The sequence below is a fragment of the Nerophis ophidion genome, linkage group LG03 (genome assembly GCF_033978795.1).
Source record: "Nerophis ophidion isolate RoL-2023_Sa linkage group LG03, RoL_Noph_v1.0, whole genome shotgun sequence".
In the NCBI taxonomy this organism is placed as follows: Eukaryota; Metazoa; Chordata; class Actinopteri; order Syngnathiformes; family Syngnathidae; genus Nerophis; species Nerophis ophidion.
The window spans coordinates 82354823-82363351 of NC_084613.1; positions in this window are offsets into that span (position 1 = coordinate 82354823).

Below are 8529 nucleotides of genomic sequence, written 5' to 3' on the forward strand. Positions count from 1 at the left end.
GAATATGATCCGCTGCGCGTGTTAGTATTATCAGTATTAGTGACCATTATTGGTACTTTAAGTTTAACTTAACTGTAAATGAAAATATTTTGTTTTTTACGGTAGAAAAACTGGCAGCTAGGTTGCCGGAATGAAAAGATAGCTTGCTCTCTTTTTCCATGACTTCAACATCTACGGTCCATAATATCATCAAAAGGTTCAGAAAATCTGGATAAAATCACTCCACGTAAGCGGCATGGCCGGAAACCAACATTGAATGACCGTGACCTTCGATCCCTCGGACTGCACTGTTTCAAAAACCGACATCATTCTCTAAAGGATATCACCACATGGGCTCAGGAACACTTCAGAAAACCACTGTCACTAAATACAGTTTGTCGCTACATCTGTAAGTGCGAGTTAAAGCTCTACTATGCAAAGCGAAAGCCATTTATCAACAACATCCAGAAACGCCGCCGGCTTCTCTGGGCCTGAAATCATCTAAGTTGGACTGATGCAAATTGGAAAAGTATTCTGTGGTCTGACGGGTCCACATTTCAAATTATTTTTGGAAATATTCGACACCGTGTCATCCGGACCAAAGGGGAAGCGAACCATCCAGACTGTTATCCACGCAAAGTTCAAAAGCCAGCATCTGTGATGGTATGGGGGTGCATTAGTGCCTAAGGCATGGGTAACTTACACATCTGTGAAGGCACCATTAATGCTGAAAGGTACATACAGGTTTTGGAACAACATATGTTGTCATCCAAGCTCTGTCTTTTTCATGGACGCCCCTGCTTATTTCAGCAAGACAACGCCAAGCCACATTCAGCACGTGTTACAACGGCGTGGCTTCATGAAAAAAGAGTGCAGGTACTTTCCTGGCCCGCCTGCAGTCCAGACCTGTCTCCCATGGAAAATGTGTGGCGCATTATGAAGCGTAAAATACGACAGCGGAGACCCCGGACTGTTGAACGACTGAAGCTCTACATAAAACAAGAATGGGATAAAGAATTTGACTTTCAAAGCTTCAACAATTAAGTTTCCTCAGTTCCCAAACGTTTATTGAGTGTTGTTAAAAGAAAAGGTGATGTAACACAGTGGTGAACATGCCCTTTCCCAACTACTTAGCTGTGAAATTCAAAGTTAATTATTATTTGCAACAAAAAAAATAATGTCTATCAGGTTGAACATCAAATATGTTGTCTTTGTAGCATATTCAACTGAATATGGGTTGAAAATGATTTGCAAATCATTGTATTCTGTTTATATTTACATCTAACACAATTTCCCAACTCATATGGAAACTGGGTTTATATATATATATATATATATATATATATATATATATAAGGGAATAAGCGGTAGAAAATGGATGGATGGATGGATATATATATAAACACATTCCAGAATCTACTGACCCAACAAAAGACTGTTTTTTCTCCCCGACCTTGGGTCTGGGGAAGGTGGCGCTAATTCAGACTTTCCCACACTGAAGGTTGTTCCGTTTTTATTGGGTCGCTAATTGTCTGTGTAAAAGTCTCTTTTATTGATCTTAAACCTGGAACACATATTTGGTGTAGTTAGAGATGGGAACCTTTACGGTACCTGGGTCAACAACGGTTCCAATAGTTGGTACTTTAGTGTGTGTTTATGTGGTAATACTTGTTATTTTTATTTAATCACACAGTGTTGAAACAACAACTAGATGATGTGTGAATGCTCCAAGTTAGTGAAGTGAATTATATTTATATAGCGCTTTTCTCTAGTGACTCAAAGCGCTTTACATAGTGAAACCCAATATCTAAGTTACATTTAAACCAGTGTGGGTGGCACTGGGAGCAGGTGGGTAAAGTGTCTTGCCCAAGGACACAACGGCAGTGACTAGGATGGCGGAAGCGGGAATCGAACCTGCAACCCTCAAGTTGCTGGCACGGCCACTCTACCAACCGAGCTATGCCGCCCCAAGTTGAAATGAAATGCTGACATAATGTAGTATGAATGTAAGAATAGTTTGAATGTTGGAATAGTTGAATAGTTTGAATTGGCAGGAAAACTGGAAAAAAAATTTTGGAACTTGGGAAAGTGTTAGTTTTAATTTCCAGGATGAGTGGAATGTGTTGATGTTGGAATGGTTTGAATTGCTTGAAAAATGTGGGAATTGTGCAACTTTGAAAAATGTCCTAATGGTAACTTACTGGAAAAATCTGGGAATTTAAAAAAAAAAGCGGAATTTTTATTTTTTTTAATGATTAGGAGCATGAATGTCCTTAATTATTTGAAATGGTTGGTGTTGGAATTGTTTTAATCAGTCAATAAATGTTGAAGTAGTAACAGTTTTGAATAAAAAAATGGTATTAGGGAATTTCGGGAAAACCCAGAAGTTTTCAAGTTCTTAAACCAATTTTTTGTCCAGACTAAAAGGAATGTTTTGACAGTGGAATGCTTGAAATGGGTTGAAAAATGTGAAAAAAGTTATCAAAAGGTGGGAAATAAGGTTTGAGGTAAACAGGAATTCTTGGAAATTTGTTGAACGTGGAAATATGGTGGTTTTAAGTTCCAGGATGAATTGAATGTGTTTAAGGTGGAATGGTTTGAATCGGTTAAAAAATGTGGGAATTGTGGAAGTTGGAAAAATGGCCAAATCATTTTGAATGTGGAAAATGTCCCTAAAAATTGGGAATTGTAGGAAATCTGGGATTTTGGGGATTTCTGGGAAAGCGGGATTTTTTGGGGGGGAAAATGCTAAACATTTTGAATGTTGTGAATGAGCTGGTGTTGAAGTTTTTTGTAATATTTTTAATTGAGAAATGGCATTATGGAATTCCTGGAAGTTTGGGAAAAACAGGATTTTTTTTTCCTGTTCAAAAACTAACCTAGTCTTTTCTCCTGACTAAGAGGAATGTTTTGACAGTGGACCGCTTGAGGTGGGTTGAGAAATGTGGATGAAATCATCGCACTAATAAAGTTCGGAAATAGTGTTTAAAAAAAAACGAAATTCCTGGAAATGTGTTGAATGTGGAAAAATGGTTGTTTTAATTTCCAAGATTAACTTAAATCAGGGATTTTTAAATAAAATTATTGTTGAAGTAGAGCACACATTTCATGAACAGGCTGAATCTTTTGAAGTTGAAATAGTTTGAATTGGATAAAAAAATGTGGGACTTGTGCAACTTTGAAAAATGTCAAATTTCATGGAAATTTGGGAAAAGCAGGACTTTAAAAAAAATGCTAGTAAATTTAACATTTTTTGAATAAGTTAAAATTGTTAATGTTGGAATTTTTCAAATTGGTCAAGTAATGTTGAAGTAGTAACATTTTAATTGAGTAATGTTATTATGGAATTCCTGGAATTTCGGGAAAACTGGGAATTTTTCCAGTTCAAAAAACCACTTGTTTTTTTCTCCTGGTTAAGAAAAATGTTTGATGGTGGAACAGTTGAAGTGGGTTTGAAAATATAGGAGGAGTAGTCGCCAGAAAAAAAAGGTGAAAAAAGGGTTTGGAAAACCAGAAATTATGGGAAATCCTGGAATTTTTTGGAACTTCGAAAAATAGTAGATTGAATGTCCAAAATGAGTGGAATGTGTTGAATGTGGAATGTTTTGAATAAGTTGAAAAATGTGGAAATTGTGGAAGTTTGAAAAATGGATAATTCATTTTGAATGGGGAAAATGTCCCTAAAAACTGGGAATTCTAGGAAATCTGGGATTTTTTAAAAATAATTGTTGAAAATGAGTGGAATGGTTAGAATAGGTTGAAAAATGTGGAAATTGTGGAAGTTTGAAAAATGGATAATTAATTTTGAATGGGGAAAATGTCCCTAAAAACTGGGAATTCTAGGAAATCTGGGATTTTTTAAAATTATTGTTGAAAATGAGTGCAATGGTTAGAATGGTTGAAAAATGTAGAAATTGTGGAAATTTGAAAAATGGATAATTCATTTTGAATGGGGAAAATATCCCTAAAAACCGGGAATTCTAAGAAATCTGTGAATTTGTTAAATAGTTGTTAAAAATGAGTGAAATGGTTTGAATAGGTTGAAAAATGTGGAAATGGTTTGAATAGGTTGAAAATGTGGAAATGTTGGGAGTTTGAAAAATGGATAATTAATTTTAAATGGGGAAATGTCCCTTAAAACCGTGAATCCTCGGAAATCTGGGAATTTGTTAAATAATTGTTGAAAAAGAGTGAAATGGTTTGAATAGTTAAAAATGTGGAAATGGTGGAAGTTTGAAAAATGGATGATTAATTTTGAATGGGGAAAATGTCCCTAAAAACTGGGAATTCTAGGAAATCTGTGAATTTGTTAAATAATTTTTCAAAATGAGTGGAATCATTTGAATAGGTTGAAAATGTAGAAATGGTGGACATTTGAAATATGGATAATTATTTTTGAATGGGGAAAATGTCCCTAAAAACTATGAATTTTAGGAAATCTGGGAATTTGTTAAATAATTATTAAAAATTAGTGGAATGGTTGAAAAATGTGGAAATGGTGGAAGTTGGGAAAATGGATAATTAATTTTGATAGGGAAAATGTCCCAAAAAACTGTGAATTCTAGGAAATCTGGGAATTTGTTAAATAATTGTTGAAAAGGAGTGGAATGGTTTGAAAAGTTTGAAAATTGTGGAAATGGTAGAAGTTGGAAAAATGCATGATTCATTTTGAATGGGGAAAATGTCCCTTAAAACCGCGAATTCTAGGAAATCTGGGAATTTTTTAAAATAATTGTTGAAAAAGAGTGGAATGGTTTAAATAGGTTGAAACTGTGGAAATGGTGGAAGTTTGAAGAATGGATAATTCATTTTGAATGGGGAAAATGTCCCTAAAAACAGGGAATTCTAGGAAATCTCTGAATTTGTTTAATAGTTGTCAAAATGAGTGGAATGTTTTGAATAGGTTGAAAAATGTAGAAATGGTGGAAATTTGAAAAATGAATAATTAATTTTGAATGCGGAAATGTCCCTAAAAACTGGGTATTCTATGAAATCTGGGATTTTTTTTAAATAATTGTTGAAAATGAGTGTAAAGGTTTGAACAGGTTTGAAAATTGCAGAAATGGTGGAAGTTTGAAAAACGGCCAATTTATTTTAAATGGGGAAAATGTCCCTTAAAACCGTGAATTCTAGGAAATCTGGGAATTTGTTAAATAATTGTTAAAAAAGAGTGGAATGGTTTGAATAGGTTGAAAAATGTTGAAATAGTGGAAATTTGAAAAATGGATAATTAATTTTGAATGGGGAAGTGTCCCTAAAAACTGGAAATTCTAGGAAATCTGGGATTTTTAAAAATAATTGTTGAAAAAGAGTGGAATGGTTAGAGTAGGTTGAACATATGGAAATGTTGGAAGTTTGAAAAATGGATAATTCATTTTGAATGGGGAAAATGTCCCTAAAAACCGGGAATTCTATGAAATCTCTGAATTTGTTTAATAGTTGTTAAAAATGAGTGGAATGTTTTGAATAGGTTGAAAAATGTAGAAATGGTGGAAATTTGAAAAATGGATAATCAATTTTGAATGGGGAAAATTTCCCTAAAAACTGGGTATTCTATGAAATCTGGGATTTTTTCAAAATAATTGTTGAAAATGAGTGGAATGGTTAGAATAGTTTGAAAAATGCAGAAATGGTGGAAGTTTGAAAAATGGATAATTATTTTTGAATGGGGAAAATGTCCCTAAAAAATCGGGAATCCTACAAAATCTGGGAATTTGTTAAATAATTGTTGAAAATGAGTGGAATGGTTAGAATAGGTTGAAAAATGTGGAAATTGGGGAAATTTCAAAAATGGATGATTGATTTTGAATGGGAAAATGTCCCTAAAAACTAGGAATTTTAGGAAATCTGGGATTTTTAAAAATAATTGTTGAAAATGATTGCGATGGTTTGAATAGGTTGAAAAATGTGGAAATAATGGAAGTTGGAAAAATGCATAATTCATTTTGAATGGGGAAAATGTCCCTTAAAACCGTGAATTCTAGGAAATCTGTAATTTTTTTAAAATAATTGTTGAAAAAGAGTGGAATGGTTTGAATAGGTTGAAAATGAGGAAATGGTGGAAGTTTGAAAAATGGATAATTCATTTTGAATGGGGAAAATGTCCCTAAAAACTGGGAATTCTAGGAAATCTATGTATTTGTTAAATAATTGTTGAAAATGAGTGGAATAGTTATAATAAGTTGAAAATGTGGAAATGGTGAAAGTTTGAAAAATGGATAATTCATTTTGAATGGGGAAAATGTCCCTAAAAACTGCGAATTCTAGGAAATCTGGGATTTTTTTTTAATTATTGTTGAAAATGAGTGCAATGGTTAGAATAGGTTGAAAAATGTAAAAATGGTGGAAATTTGAAAAATGGATAATTCATTTTGAATGGGGAAATTGTCCCTAAAAACCGGGAATTCTAAGAAATCTGTGAATTTGTTAAATCGTTGTTAAAAATGAGTGGAATGGTTTGAATAGGTTGAAAAATGTAGAAATGGTGTAAATTTGAAATATGGATACTTATTTTTGAATGGGGAAAATGTCCCTAAAAACTATGAATTCTAGTAAATTTGGGAATTTGTTAAGTAATTATTAAAAATGAGTGGAATGGTTTAAATAGGTTGAAAAATGTGGAAATGGTGGAAGTTGGGAAAATGGGTAATTAATTTTGAATGGGGAAAATGTCCTTAAAAACTGTGAATTCTAGGAAAACCGGGAATTTGTTAAATAATTGTTGAAAAGGAGTGGAATGGTTTGAATGGGTTGAAAAATGTGGAAAGGGTGGAAGTTTGAAAAATGCATGAATAATTTTGAATGGGGAAAATGTCCCTAAAAACCGTGAATTCTAGGAAATCTCTGAATTTGTTTAATAGTTGTTAAAAATGAGTGGAATGTTTTGAATAGGCTGAAAAATGTAAAAATTTGAAAAATGAATAAATAATTTTGAATGGAGAAAATGTGCCTAAAAACTGGGTATTCTATGAAATCTGGGATCTTTTTAAATAATTGTTGAAAATGAGAGGAATGGTTGGAATAGATTGAAAAATGCAGAAATGGTGGAAGTTTGAAAAATGGATAATTATTTTTGAATGGGGAAAATGTCCCTAAAAACTGCGAATTCGAGGAAAACTGGGATTTTTTAAAATTATTGTTGAAAATGAGTGGAATGGTTAGAATAGGTTGAAAAATGTAGAAATGGTGGAAATTTGAAAAATGGATAATTCATTCTGAATGGGGAAATTGTCCCTAAAAACTGGGAATTCTAGGAAATCTCTGAATTTGTTTAATAGTTGTTAAAAATGAGTGGAATGTTTTGAATAGGCTGAAAAATGTAAAAATTTGAAAAATGGATAAATAATTTTGAATGGAGAAAATGTGCCTAAAAACTGGGTATTCTATGAAATCTGGGATTTTTTTTAAATAATTGTTGAAAATGAGTGGAATGGTTAGAATAGGTTGAAAAATGCAGAAATGGTGGACGTTTGAAAAATGGATAATTATTTTTGAATGGGGAAAAAGTCCCTAAAAACCGGGAATTCTAGGAAACCTCAGAATTTGTTTAATAGTTGTTAAAAATGAGTGGAATGTTTTGAATAGGTTGAAATATGTAAAAAATTGAAAAATTGATAAACAATTTTGAATGGGGAAAATGTCCCTAAAAACTGGGTATTCTAGGAAATCTGGGATTTTTTCAAAATAATTGTTGAAAATTAGTGGACTGTTTAGAATAGGTTGAAAAATGCAGAAATGGTGGAAGTTTGAAAAATGGATAATTATTTTTGAATGGGGAAAATGTCCCTAAAAAATCGGGAATTCTAGAAAATCTAGGATTTTGTTAAATAATTGTTGAAAAAGAGTGGAATAGTTATAATAAGTTGAAAATGTGGAAATGGTGAAAGTTTGGAAAATGGATAATTATTTTTGAATGGGGAAAATGTCCCCAAAAACTGCGAATTCGAGGAAATCTGGGATTTTTTTAAATTATTGTTGAAAATGAGTGGAATGGCTAGAATAGGTTGAAGAATGTAGAAATGGTGGAAATTTGAAAAATGGATAATTCATTTTGAATGGAGAAATTGTCCCTAAAAACCGGGAATTCTAGGAAATCTCTGAATTTGTTTAATAGTTGTTAAAAATGAGTGGAATGTTTTGAATAGGCTGAAAAATGTAAAAATTTGAAAAATGGATTAATAATTTTGAATGGAGAAAATGTGCTTAAAAACTGGGTACTCTATGAAATCTGGGATTTTTTTAAAATAATTGTTGAAAATGAGTGCAACGGTTAGAATAGGTTGAAAAATGTGGAAATGGTGGAAGTTTGAAAAATGGATAGTTATTTTTGAATGGGGAAAATCTCCCTAAAAAAATCGGTAATTCTAGAAAATCTGGGAATTTGTTAAATAATTGTTGAAAATGAGTGGAGTGATTTGAATAGGTTGAAAAATGTAGAAATGGTGGAAGTTTGAAAAACGGCCAATTCATTTTGAATGGGGAAAATGCTGGAAATCTCCTGGTGACAAATAAGTCATGTAGAAAAGAGAGAGAATAAAGGTAGAAAGAGGT